Here is a 13,825-nt window from a genome sequence, read left to right on the forward strand (position 1 = left end):
TTTAATGAAACTCTAAAAATATCACTTCATCTGTTTGCCAGATGTCATGAAGTTTTAGTATTGTTTGATATTCACAAAAAGGCAAACATCATTGACTTTGAACAACTAGTGTCATGAATCCTCTATCCCCATCCTACTCACTAACCCCCAACACACACAAACACGTATAAACGCATATAAGGGATACTGCAATAGATCCTTACATGTGCATTTGGGCAGTGGAAAGCAAACACTTGTTTTGAATATATGCTCCACACGACCAATACAAGTACAAGGGACAGATTGGACAAACTATACAGATGCTGTACCTTGATATCCCCAACACAATCCCAGAGCAAGCAGGTTAGAGACTGATATGTGGATCTCTGCTGTGGTAGTTAGTTATGTGTTTACGATACAAGTATGTGACAATGTGTTTTAATAATAATAATAATCCTTGCATTTGATAAAGCGCCTTTTCACATCGCTGAGATATCTCAAAGTTCTTCGCAAGACACACTGTAAAGTGGATTGATTGTGGACTTTTGTGGGCAAAACAAGGCAACCAGTTGCGCACAATAGTGTCCTACAAACAGCCTGAGTGGACTGAGTGACTGATTGTTTTATTTTGGGAGATTGTTGGACAGAACACCAGGAGAAACTCCCTTCACGGGGCCTTGTTGTCACAGAAGATCATCTTGTCGAAGTATGATGCATACATTCCTCCAGTTCCCTTGCTTACCATGTCAAAAAGTTACCGTAGACCTTGACAAAGTCTCCTATAAGCTATCGTTACATCATTCAGTGGTACTATGGTTGCAGTGCCTCTTTACCCTGAGGATTTCTTGAAATGTCTCATAAGAATGATGTGTAAATAAAGGCTGTTGATAAATGCATACAGTATAGTAATGTTGCAATCTAATTTTAACAATTAGTTTATACTATAGGTTAGAGTTAACATACCCCACAGTTGCTGTTATGCACTTATGTACAGTTACAAATTTTCACTTTGGATGTCGTAATTTACCATATAAGAATAATATAATACTGATTACATTTGCATTTAGCTATTTGCAAATGTGTTGCTTTAAAGTGATCAGTTTCATAGTGATTAAAACAATAGTTTTATTGTGCATATCCCCCTCACCCAACTCTTCCCGCACCCAAGCTGTAGAAGAGCTCCTGTAATCGTCTAACCCTTTGTAGACTTGTTTTGTTCCGTAGTTCTGCCTTGACTTGCATATTAATATAATATGTGGTTTAGATTGCACCTCTTCACAAATTTGTACATTATTTACAGTAACAATAAATTTACAAAATACATTGTGCAAAGATGTTCTTTCCATGTCGTGCAACAATATAATATCGTTGACACAGTTTGCATTACAAAATGCTTGCACTCAACAGACTGTGCACCACTCATTTGTTTTACTGCCATAAGTATTCGTAAGGGACAGAAAACATTACATTTTGGAGGTAACATAATATCTTCCATTCTGCCTTGCAGGCAGACAACAGTTTTAAACCTACATCAGATAAATTTAGTGGAAAAGTTTAGTTGTGGGAAACAAACCAGCAAGCTCCTACTTTCATTGAATGTGTTTTCTAATAATTAATTAAATTGTAAGGATGGAAAGCTTTTTCCACCCAGTTTAACATGGAGTTGAATGGTTGGGGCTTCTGGGGCTTTGGTCACAAATCACACTTCTTTCCAAAGCCCAACATTCAACCTGTGCAAAAAGGATGGAAAATAATTTATTAACATTTGGAGGATTTCCTAGTTAAAGCGAGAAAGCCAACTCAGAATTTAGCATTTAACTTGCACTGTATATGGTAATTTCCTTCATATCGTCTTCCCTTCTGGCCACTATTCCTTGTTCTCTTGATAATTAAGTCATCACAACTCTATTTATTCACTGCCACTGAATCGAATAGAAAGAACACAATAACCAGTGCTCGATACATGGCAAAATAGCACCTCGCTTCACGTAGCCATCAGAAGTAAAATTCAGCTTTAAATAAAGAAATTCTCAAGGATCCGAATAGGGTTGGGAGTCCTGAAGAGAACACAGGAATCTTGTATGTCCTTTGTCAATGGAACTGATAAAAGATTCAGAGGCATTTGACTAATGATAGGTAGCACCTGAGTAATCAGTGGTGAGCACAATTAGATAAACTAAGGATCTTCAGCCTCAAAAAGAGATATCTCAAAGGAAACCTATTGGATGTGTACAAGATGCTTAACAAGATAAAGAATGTAAATCCAGAACAATCCTTTCGGAAAATTCAAGGGAGCAGTGTAAGAGTTCATTAGTTTAGGCTGTGAGGGACAAGTTTAGGATGGACATTGGTGATTACTTGTTCACAGAGCAAGTGATATAATGGCCCTCAATGCATCTGGACCAGGGAGGGGAAATATAACTAGCATTCCTGCTCTTCAACAATAATACTACTTGTATTTGATATAACGCCTTATCTCGTCTTTGAGACGTCTTAAAGCGCTTCAGAGGATATACTGTAAAGTGAATTGACTGTATATTCATTTGTGTGAATTGATGACCTTGGATGAATGTGTGTACCTCAAGTAAGAATTAGATCGGGTTTGGCTGCTGTCTCTAAAGTCAAACAGCCTGTCTACACTCATTCAGAAATTAAGAATAGCGAATTGAGTGAGGTGTTAGAGATTTGCCACCACCTATGCAACCTTATCCCAGCGAGGAAGAGAGAAGAACATTAGCAAAAAAAACAAGATATACTGTCCACGTTTGTCGAGTCATTTAATCTTTAAATTTACACTATCAGATCATATTGTGGTTTGATTTGCTAAAGCTTCATACATTTTTTTGAAAAGCATCATTGCTGTACTCATCACAATCTTATTACTTCAAGGCACTGAGAAGTATTTTTTCAAACAGAGGATAAACAACTGCTGGAACAGGTTACCAGGAAGCGTAGTTGAGGCCAGGACAATCATTTCGGACACAGCTTGATACTGTAATGGGAAGACGGTAGGATTCATATACTAGAAGGATGAGATCAATGGGCTGAACGCCCTTCTTTATGTCAACTTCTCTTATGATCCTATGAATATAGAGGTCATGTGGCGACTCTTCGTAATATAGTTCCAGCACACTTTTTTTCTGGCAATCGCATAATGTCTCTTTTCTGGCTGTAGATATAATATGTTGTTCCTTCACTGGGTCGTGAACACAATATAATGTATTTGTATGTCTGCTTTATAGCCAGGGTTAATTGACAATTTTATAGTTTCCAAGCCACCTTTATTTTTCTCAATCGTGAAATACATCTGTGAGAATCCATGTCCTTTTTGGACAAGCATCATTCTCTCATCACTCCTTCCTCCGCTCTGCCCCCTCCCCCATACACACAAGACATTGAAATATTCTTCATTGAAGCTTACAGCAAGATTTTTCTCTTCTGCCCATGGATATTATCACTGTTACTTGTAGACAACATACAAAACAATGATTATGCACAGTTGGGGAAGGAATCACTTTAGCAACTGGAAACTTTCCCACCCTCTGAGAGTAAAGACAATTTAAAATTGGAAATTGAAGTTTGCCCTCCAGGTTAAGAGAATAGCATTCAAGAGGATAAAATATTAAAATTTGATAAATTCATAGATCAATGGAATTGTGTGCCACAGATTTCGAATCATACGTGTGTGCGCACATACAAACAAATACACACATGCAAGCACATAACTATCCATTTATAATATAAAATAAAAACAGAAGTCGCTGGGTAATACTCAGCAGGTCAGGCAGGATCTATGGAGAAAGGAAAGGGAATTAACATTTCAGGTTGATGACCTTTCGTCAGAAATACATGTATACTTCTGCTTGTTGGTGTGTGATACATAAATGTCACATGCACACAAGTACATGCATGACAAGTACGAAGGCATATGTACACACATACACTCACATACACTCGCAAGACAATAACTGTGTGTGTGGGTGTGTGTACATATGTACATGTGGTGGGAGGATGTAGCCATGGAGTCCTGTAGCTCAGTGGTTAGAGCACTCGCTTTGCAAGCGAGAGACCTGAGTTCAATTCCAGGCAGAGGGCGAAACCTTGGGCAAGTTTCCTTACTCCACACAGAGCCTAATAATAATCCCTCCAAAAACCCAAAACAATAATAAATTGATCATTTTCAATCTACGACTGTTTGTGGGACATTGCTGTGCGCAATTGGCTGCCGCGTTCGCCCACAAATATACAGTCAATTCACTTTACAGTGTGTTCTGTAAAGCGCTTTGGGACGTCCTCCCGACGTGAAAAGCGCTATATCAAATGCAAGGATTATTATTATACATTAACATACACATATGAGATGATTTCCTGCACACATACACATAGTTTTGTTTAGCTACAACTGCAGATATACTGTATGGGCTATATCATTACATGACATCATCACCTATGCACAGCAGTTAGTTAAGCAGCCAATGGACTTCAATCAGGATGAACGATTTGGAAAAGGTCAATGACAAGGATTTCAAAAGGAATGGAGTATACAATTCTTTTGACATTTCCAAAGAAATCCTGGACCAATAATATTGTGCAGTGCGACAGCATTTTATTTTCCTAATAGAAAGTGCAGGGGTCTTTTGTGCTTGGTAAATGTTCCTTGACTTTGCGTCAACAGCATTATCTTTTAAACCCAGAAATATGTCTGTAAAGTGTCAGATTTCTCAAAGAGCAATTTGTTGTTTGGAGAATCTAATTGGTGCAGGTTTTACAGCAGTACAGGCACAGACCTGTCGCAATTGCCTTGGTTTTACTGCAAGAAATTACTGCTGAAAACATAGCTTCTGCAAGAACGTGCTGCCACTGTTGTCATGGTCACAGGTCTGTGACATATATGTAGCAGACTTTATGGTTTAATTCTGCCGTGATTCTTTCGTAAACAGCAAGTATAAGCTGTCAGCACATGAATCAGACATTATCAAAGAAATATGCATCTTTGTCGGTACAGAGATTTAAACAAGTATTAAAGACTCCATTGGGATTAAGACCTTGTCACATGGCAAGCAATTTGAAAGCTGTCTTCGTTATTTTTGTCTTAATTTCTCTCTTTTCCCTCTCTCCTGTGTATTTGCCTCCACTCACCCTAGCAATATAGCTGAGCGGCAAAGTATCCTTCAGCTCTGGACGTTGTCAGCTTGGCTCAGTGGCAGCACTCTCATCTTTCGGTCAGAAGGTTGTGGTTGTCGGGACTTGGAATCGCATAGTCTAAGCTAACACTCCAATGCAGGGCTGAGGGGAGATGCCGTCTTTCGGATGAGATGTTAAACCGAGGTCCTGTCTGCCTGTTCGGGTGGACATCAAAGATCTCATGGTACTAATCGAAAAAAGAAGGGAGCTTCTCCCTGTGTCTTGGCCAACAATCCCCCTAATATTATTGGTCACTCACTCCAATGCTCTTGTGCGACATTGCTGTGCGCAAACTGGCTGCCACGTTTCACACATAAAACATAGAGTCAATTCACTTAAATATATCCTGTGAAGCGCTTTGAGATGACTCAATGAAATGATAAGGCACCAATTCAAATCCAAGGATTATTATTACTATCGTCCTCAAGCCAAAAGTAAGAAAACAGTCATTTCCGTCAGAGACACAACTGGAAGCTGACTGAAAAGTTGCATTGGCCAAATCCTGGAAACTTATCTCACTCCTCACTGCTCTTTGAGGACAAACTTTTCCATTTTGTTTTGCTAGCCTCCTTAGCTGTACTCTCGAAACTAGAACTCATCCAAAATTTTGCAGCCTAGTTCTCTCTCACACAAAGCCTCGACACACCCAATACTCTCGTTCTTGTTAAGCTCCATTGATTTCCAGTACCTCGGTGGATCAACTTTAATATCCTTATCCAGGATTTCAAATCCCTCCATGATCTTCCAGTGCCGTATCAATATAATCTCTTCAGGTGCTACTCATACTTTCTGCCCATATTCCCTACACTTTCTATTCTATTCTATTCTATTCTATTCTATTACTCACTACCCAGTCCTGTTTCACTAACGGAAAGTAACAAAATTTACTTTACTTTGTCTCCCTGTAAAACTCTCTTATAAATTTATCTCTTCCCCCATGGCCAAAATCTTCAAATATTCCTCTTCCTTGTTCAATGCTCACTGCCATATCTGTCAAGTGCCTTGAGGACATTCCTTTACTTGAAGGGTGCTATATAAGTTTGAATAGTTTTTGTTGTTATTTTAATAGAGACAAAAAGCTGAGTGTACTGTGCAGAGCTACCGAGAGGTATGTCGACTCTCATCGAGTGCTGCTTTTCTGCACTGTACAAAAATAACAAGTCTCCTCGAGCTGTCATGTATGAGTAATGTAATCCAGCAATCTCAGTGTTCCCAAGTTCACCAGTGACATTTAGTCCTCTGCAGAAGGGTTTGACTTCATTCAACTGTTCGTTTTGTTTTTTTCTACACAAATATTAAAATCACCAGCCAGGTACGGGAAATGAACACGTTCAGTTCAACCAGGTTAAGGGGAACAATTCGTTCATATCTGGAATTGTGTATCTTCTTTATGGCTCAATGTGATCTCCTGTACATGTACAGTGTGTATGTACTAGGCATGTGGGTATTCACTCTAGCCTCTGCTCCCTCTGGATGAATGTTGACAGCATAGGCATAAAATTCTTTCTCAAATATTTCCACCACTAATGATAGCGGGACAACTGGTCTAATTCTCACAGTCCTTTCTTGAATATTGAGATAAATTTTCCAATTTTCACTTTCTTTTTTCTCATTTGTTTTACCATCTGTCAACTGCATCTATATTAGAAACCATTTTGAATCCCTTCGATTGCTTTCAAGGGATGATATTTCTGCCCTCTTACCTATTCTGCTGCTGCTTTTCGTTATCTTCAACAGNTTTTTTTTATGATTCCCTGTCTTCTTTACTCTTTGTATCTTTGTACCTTTTAAATATATTTCTGCTTACCCTTTAGGTTATTTTTAAATCCCGATTCAGCTGTTGTCTTGGTGTCTTGATGTCTCTTTCTTTCATTGAGATGTACAACAACAGTTTACCTTTATAGAATGCCTTTCATGTGAAAGAAACATCTCGAAGCACTTTGCAGAATGAGATTAAATCGAAAAGAAGTGAGAGCCATTATGTAAGCAAACACTGTAGCTAATTTGCTCCCAGCAACATCATACAAACAACAAAGGGATGCTTAATCCATTAATTTGGATTTAGGGGAATTTGGATGAGCAGGAAACATAAATCAGGATAATCGGGTGGGGATGTGGGGAGCGGAGGGGAGGAAATGTGTCTTTAAAATAGCAGTGCAGAGCGAGGAAGATGGTGCCCTAAGTGAATGACTCAATTAAACAATCACTGATGATCTGGAAATAAATAATAAACAAATTGCAAAAAAATTGCATATGACACAAATGATTCCCGATGGCAACTGGAGGCCTCAGTAGTGTGCCCAAGTAGAACGAGAAAGGAGTTAACAAAAACCCTCCAGGGGAGGAGGGATAAAATTGGCAAGCAGAAAAAGTTATGTCATCGGTTCCAAGAATGTCGTTTTCCCAGTGACACACAATTCCCCAGATGATAAACATTCATATGTGCGTGACTTTACCTGCACTGATATTATCTTTTACTTGTGTGCATGCCACCTATCAGATTACATTACTTCATGCAAATCTGCAGTCAGAGGTATTTTCATAAAGATCTCCATCAAAGGAACCAGAGTAACTAGGTATCAGTTCAGTCAATACACTGCACAATGAACAGGGAGCAAAATAAATTCAGGCTAGGACATAGAGTAAACCAGACAGAATAGCTAGGTATATCTAGATAATGGGACTAGGCTGAGACATGAAGTGAATCCATTTTGGAATATGGAATAGTTCCCTCTTAGGACACTGAATAATCTAGACGAGGAAACAGGATAGGTTTGTAAGCAGCAGATTATTGAGAAATAAATCAGTTTGTAAAAACACATTCCTCTACTCTTCCTAATAGGGCGTTGACAAACTCAAAGCAAGTCAGATCAGAATAAATCAATCCAATCAGCAGCAGATATGTTGAAGTGTTTCAAAGTTCCCATTGGAGAGTAAAAGGAAATTTCCTGCTGACAACATCACTTTATCACTACTGTTTATTAAAAATAAAAGTGTCCATTCTTTGAAATACGTAATTAATAAATGCATTGATTTGAATTTATTTCCACTTTTTCACATTTGGATCGTGATACAGACTTTCCTAGAGAAAAATCTATATCAAGGAAATACATTTCAATTTCAGTTTCTTGTTCTAGAAATCTTTCCATAAGTGTCTTAACAAACAGGGAACACTATCTGGTCTCACTAACAAATAACTAGACAAAGTGTAATTCACATTATTTGACCAACACCAAATAAAAATAAAACAAAGAACAACCTTTTGGGAATATGTGGATACCTGCATCACACAAAAACTGACGGTATATCATTCCAGACATCGACATGGCTGAAAGAGTTATTTCTATCCTGCTCTCTTACTGTGAATGCTGGGGTGGATGATACAATATAATTAACAGGGACAGCTTTCTGCATGTGTTTGGGGCAGTCACAATCCAGTTCCCATGGGGATGTAAATCCAAAGCACAAATTGCCCTCAAGATTAGACACACATTTATCAGTCTCACTGCAATAGGCCATATGGACAGACCATTTGGGATATGGTACACTGGTTTAGTGAGACTAGGATGCTTCTGCTCAGCCTGAAGTTTAGGCACATCTGGCAGATCAGTGTAAAAGGACCTGTTCTCCACGAGGAGTTAGAGATGATCGCAAAAACAAATTGACAGCTCAAAGTGGTTTAAACTGAACCATTTAGATTTTAATGATGAATATCAATAGGCAAGAAAGAATTCACAGTCCTTTCTGTGTTATGCCATTAACTCTAATGTTAACCAATCAAACATGGTAGCAATACCTGGAAAATATGCTAGAAATGATTTACCTTGTTTATTACACTGATTACTTCCACACTGATTTATTTGCATGTGTTATTATTATTAATAATAATCTTTGTATCCTTGCAACAATCATTGCATATTGTTATATATTTAGCACAACTCTTTGCTGCAGCTGAACCAACAGAACCATCCCTCCTTGCTGTCATTTATATTATATGTTTTTTGTCCATGTGGTTATGCATGTTGGATTATCAGTCTGGAGTATGGTATGTATCAAGAATGCAGACATGCTAACATTTTGGGGAAAGTAAATGAGATGGTAGTGAGCAGAAGAACAGCACGGTACTGTGAGTTGGTTAATAGTTTGGATATATACAACAACAAAATTACATTTATATAGGCTTTTCATTTGGGAGGGCATCCCAAGACGCGGGATGGGGGTGATAAGGTCACGGAGCCTGGTGCGGGGGAGGACACGGACTGCAGAGTTCTGGATGATCTGCAGCCTATGCAGGGAGGCGTTGGGGAGGCTGATAAACAAGGAGTTTGTATAGTCAATACCTTTACGTTGGTTTTGACTATGCAAACATCCAGTGTATGAGCGGTTTCGGCAGCCTGCGGTGTGAGACAGCGGCGGAGCCCGGCAATGTTGCAGAGGTGGGGGAAGGCACGGACCAAAAAGTGAAGAAGAATATTGGGTTTTTAAGGATGGCGATCTTTATAAGGATATAATGTATCATTGCTGGCAGGACATGTTGACAATGAGACTGTGGCTTTTCTACATTTCTAAACCATTAATCTGCTAAGCTACAATTACCCCAATGATTCAGGGTGCCGTGAGTCGTTCTGCCCACATAGATCATTGTGCCCAACCATTTATTGTGGTAATTGTTCTTGTTTAGAAAGTAAGAGAAACATTGGAAATATGTGGCAGCTGTAAGTGTGGGCATGGCAGTAGGAGTTCTGGTATGCTTCAAAATGTCAGATTGGTCTTTGTGATATACAGTGAATCACTCGGACATCATACTCAGAGATTTACTGAATTTTAAAAAGAAGTATAATTTTCCTTCATAGAAAATGATTGTTATAACTACACTCACACTGATGTCATTCCACACATCAATTAATGTTACACAAATTACGTATTATGTCTATAGTTCTGTGAAGGTAAACCAACAGTTTATGTAACAAAATATATATATCAAGCAACCATAGGCGAATAATTCAATCCTACACCTGTATCACAAGTTTAAGAAAAAAAACTTGTGAACAAAAGCAGAAGTCGCTGGGAACACTCAGCAGGTCAGGCAGAGGGATGAAGGGCCATGGACCCAAAACGTTGACTCACTTTCCTTTCCTTTCTCCATAGATGCTGCCTGACCTGCTGAGTCTTCCCAGCGACTTCTGTTTTTGTTCACAAGTTTAAGAGTCTGTCCACAACTTATTACAGACAATTTAACTATCCAAGGCAATAGGTCAAAACAGACTCAAATGTTACCTTTATTTTGGCTAAAGCCCTATTAGGGAAGCAGCTATTCTGTTGGAAATAGAACAACAACAACTTGCACTTATATAGCACCCTCCATGCAGGATAGTGTCTCGGAGCACTTAACAGTGGCGGAGCCTGACTAAAATAGTTTAGGCCTTGCAACACATCTATTGGTCACAGACACTACACCAATAAAATTTTACAACCCACTTTGAGCTGACACAAATACAACATTTAGACCAGAATGTGACAAGTTTTCTTGATGAACAACCCAGAAATGTAAAGGTCCTAATCACTCAACACCTAGACATACTAGCCTAATCCAGATTATTAACTGTTCTGAATTAAAGGGCAGACAGAATAGGAGGCATGCAGGTAATTTTTTACATAAAATCATTCAATTAGTAGCTGTCTGCTTTTCACGAAACCTCAGAGTCTGGCTTCAAATTAAATAGATTTATGGTAAAATTGGGATTCCTCAATCTGTATTGAAGTACTTGCTGTGCTGCACATCAGCCTACAGTTTAATGAATCTGACAGAATAGAATCTGAGTGAATTGGATCAACATGATCTGAAGAGAATTCAATGATAGTTGCAAACATTACATTGTGCTTACTGAAGCGTTTCAAAGGTTTCACGTTGGCTTATTATGAAGCCCTTAAAAGTTGCCAATGTTACAGCAGAGTAAATTGAAGGATTTTAAGAAGTTTCATGTTTTGAAATGGTAAAGATCAAAAGGCACTGACTGTGTATTTTTCTGAGCAAACTGAAAAAATCGTCAATTTAGAAGATAGTGACATTATTGAAGTCAATAGGCAAGTAATACTGAGGAAAATGTGGTTGTCAATACGTTAGCATTGCAGCTCCTGACTTCCTCTACCAGAAACCTGGTGACTAACTTTAAAACGTAGGATGGGAGAGGAGAGGGCTGAGAAAGATACACCTTCAGAGGTACTTTCCTGATCAACTTTGATTGACAATCTGGCACAACCACTGTGTTAGGAAACTGGCCTGAATGGAAGGAGCTCAGAAGTTTCTTTTCTCCAGACTGTGAGCTGTTCTATTGCTGTTACCAGGTATCAAGAGAATTCGATGGACTGGGGTATGATTTTATATGTAGTATATTTATGATATAGCATGCGTATTGTTACCAGGTTTACAATGCATAGTAGAATAGATGCCAGTAACTTGGAATGTATTGTGTAGAATTATTTGATTCAAATAGCCTTATTTAACAGTACTGTGCAGCTGTACTGCTGGAACAAGCTATGTGTATTGGTGCAAATCATCTGGTCCAAACCTTGCTGAGCCATAACTTTTTGAGTGACACTATTTCAATAAATAAATTTTGTTTATATTCAGCTGTATGCAGCATCCATTGAAAATGACTAACTGAAAGAGCACCAACTTTACTTGAAATGGGTATTTGGATCCAGTTATAATACGGTAAGATTTCAAGTTTGACATTCCTGTCAAATGTTGGCTGGTTATGTTCAAAACTGATCCTAAAGATCACTCTGAACATCAAGATGGTGAAAAGACATGGGGAGTCACAAGGCTTCACATTTAGCATAAATTACAGACAGGAGTCCACGCAATATATGGGGAGTTAAGTGAATGAATCTTAATATTCAAATTCTATGAAAGCGTCCTAAATAAACAATATAATGCAAGAATGATTACAATAAGATTTCATTGGAAGGTTTACCATCATGTTGTACAGGACTGACACAAAAATGGCATTAGGCATTAGGTATCCAGATAGATACTAGACAGGAATTAGGTGTGATTGAGTACAATATTCAAACAATTGGAGTAAATAACCTCTTCACTTTTGTTTTGAACAGACTGTAGATATTGATATTCAAAATGTATGTGCCTAGAAAACAGATGTTCTGGGCCCTGAACAAGTTCCTCTAACAAGGATTACGTGGAGAAGAAATCCAAGGCAATTATGGCTATTATAGGTCCTATTCAGTGAGGTTAATCCTGCTGAGACAGAATTGTTTCCATACTACAAAACATCATTGTCGAGCAATTTTTTTTGTATTTTAAAGTGTCGCATCTGTTTCGAACCAAAGGAGAACAAGATTGGGTGATAAGTTGCCTCTTCCCTTTGGGTGGAAAGCTGCTTTCTAATTTCATCCCTAAATGGCCTAGCTCTAATTTTAAGATTATGCCCCCCACTTGTTCTAAATTCCCATACCAGAGGAAATAATTTCTCTGCATCTACCCTATCGAATCCCTTTATTATTTTATAAACCTATAACTCAAAATAAATTCCAGATGGATTTAGACTTACGCTATTTATGTACCACTTTAGAATTCGGTCATTTTTAAAATAAATCTTAGTTGAAAGTTTGGTGTCTAACCCCGTGAGATGCTGATCCATCACATTGTGTCTATATTGGACGGGTGGGGGGTTATGATATGTTCTAAAATTTGTGATGTGAAGGTTCTGCACAATATTAAATAATTAATGCAATAAACCAATACATTTAAAATCCAATGTTAACCCTCCGCAATTAATACTGAACTGTTTTTATTATGCTAATCCTTTTATTCAGTAAAATCCTAATTGATTCCATCACTAAAGTAATGTTCGCAGGAGAAATTGGTATTAAGTATAAACATTCTGCTGCAATCTTATCAGCAAATGCCAAATACCAGTATATTAAAAGTGCTGCTTTCTTTATAGTCTTGTCACGCTCTTTAAAATGTATTCAATAAATGTAGTCCCAATTATTTCTTTTTAGCTAGTCACAGAAATCATTAAATAAAATTTTAGCATTCACAATAAATTGTAACACAAAATAACTATTTGTCTGAGTGCAAGAGGAAGACTTTTTTCTCTCTTTTTGTTTTGTAATTTATTGTCTCTTGTTTCCATTGATCCTTCACATTGGGCTGGACACTTTTACCAATGTATTTCCTGCCCTCTAATAAAACAAAATGCCTCAAGTTTAAAATAAGGCCACTTACAAGGCTACCTCATGAAAATGGAGTAAATGCTGTATTTCACGCACATATGTGAGGCCTCAACCATTTATTAAACAAGTTTATTGGCCACAACTATTGAATAATAAAAATTGCAGCCAGGCCAAAAGTGTACTACATCCTTATTTAGGTGCCCCACTTGCTAAATACATGTACTTTATTATAAATTACACTCTTGATGTTTTTGTTTATCTTAAGAATTACATATTTACATATTTGAAAGCAGGTGTCCATAGCTGAACTGCTTTGACAAATTTGATTTATTTTAGAACTAAAATTATAATAATAATACCCCTTGCATTTGATATAGCACTTTTCATGTCTTCTAGACGTCTCAAAGCGCTTCACAGAATAGACTGTAAAGTGAATTGACTGTATATTTTGTGGTAGAAAGGT

Source organism: Callorhinchus milii, unplaced genomic scaffold, assembly GCF_018977255.1.
Source record: "Callorhinchus milii isolate IMCB2004 unplaced genomic scaffold, IMCB_Cmil_1.0 Scaffold5, whole genome shotgun sequence".
NCBI lineage: Eukaryota > Metazoa > Chordata > Chondrichthyes > Chimaeriformes > Callorhinchidae > Callorhinchus > Callorhinchus milii.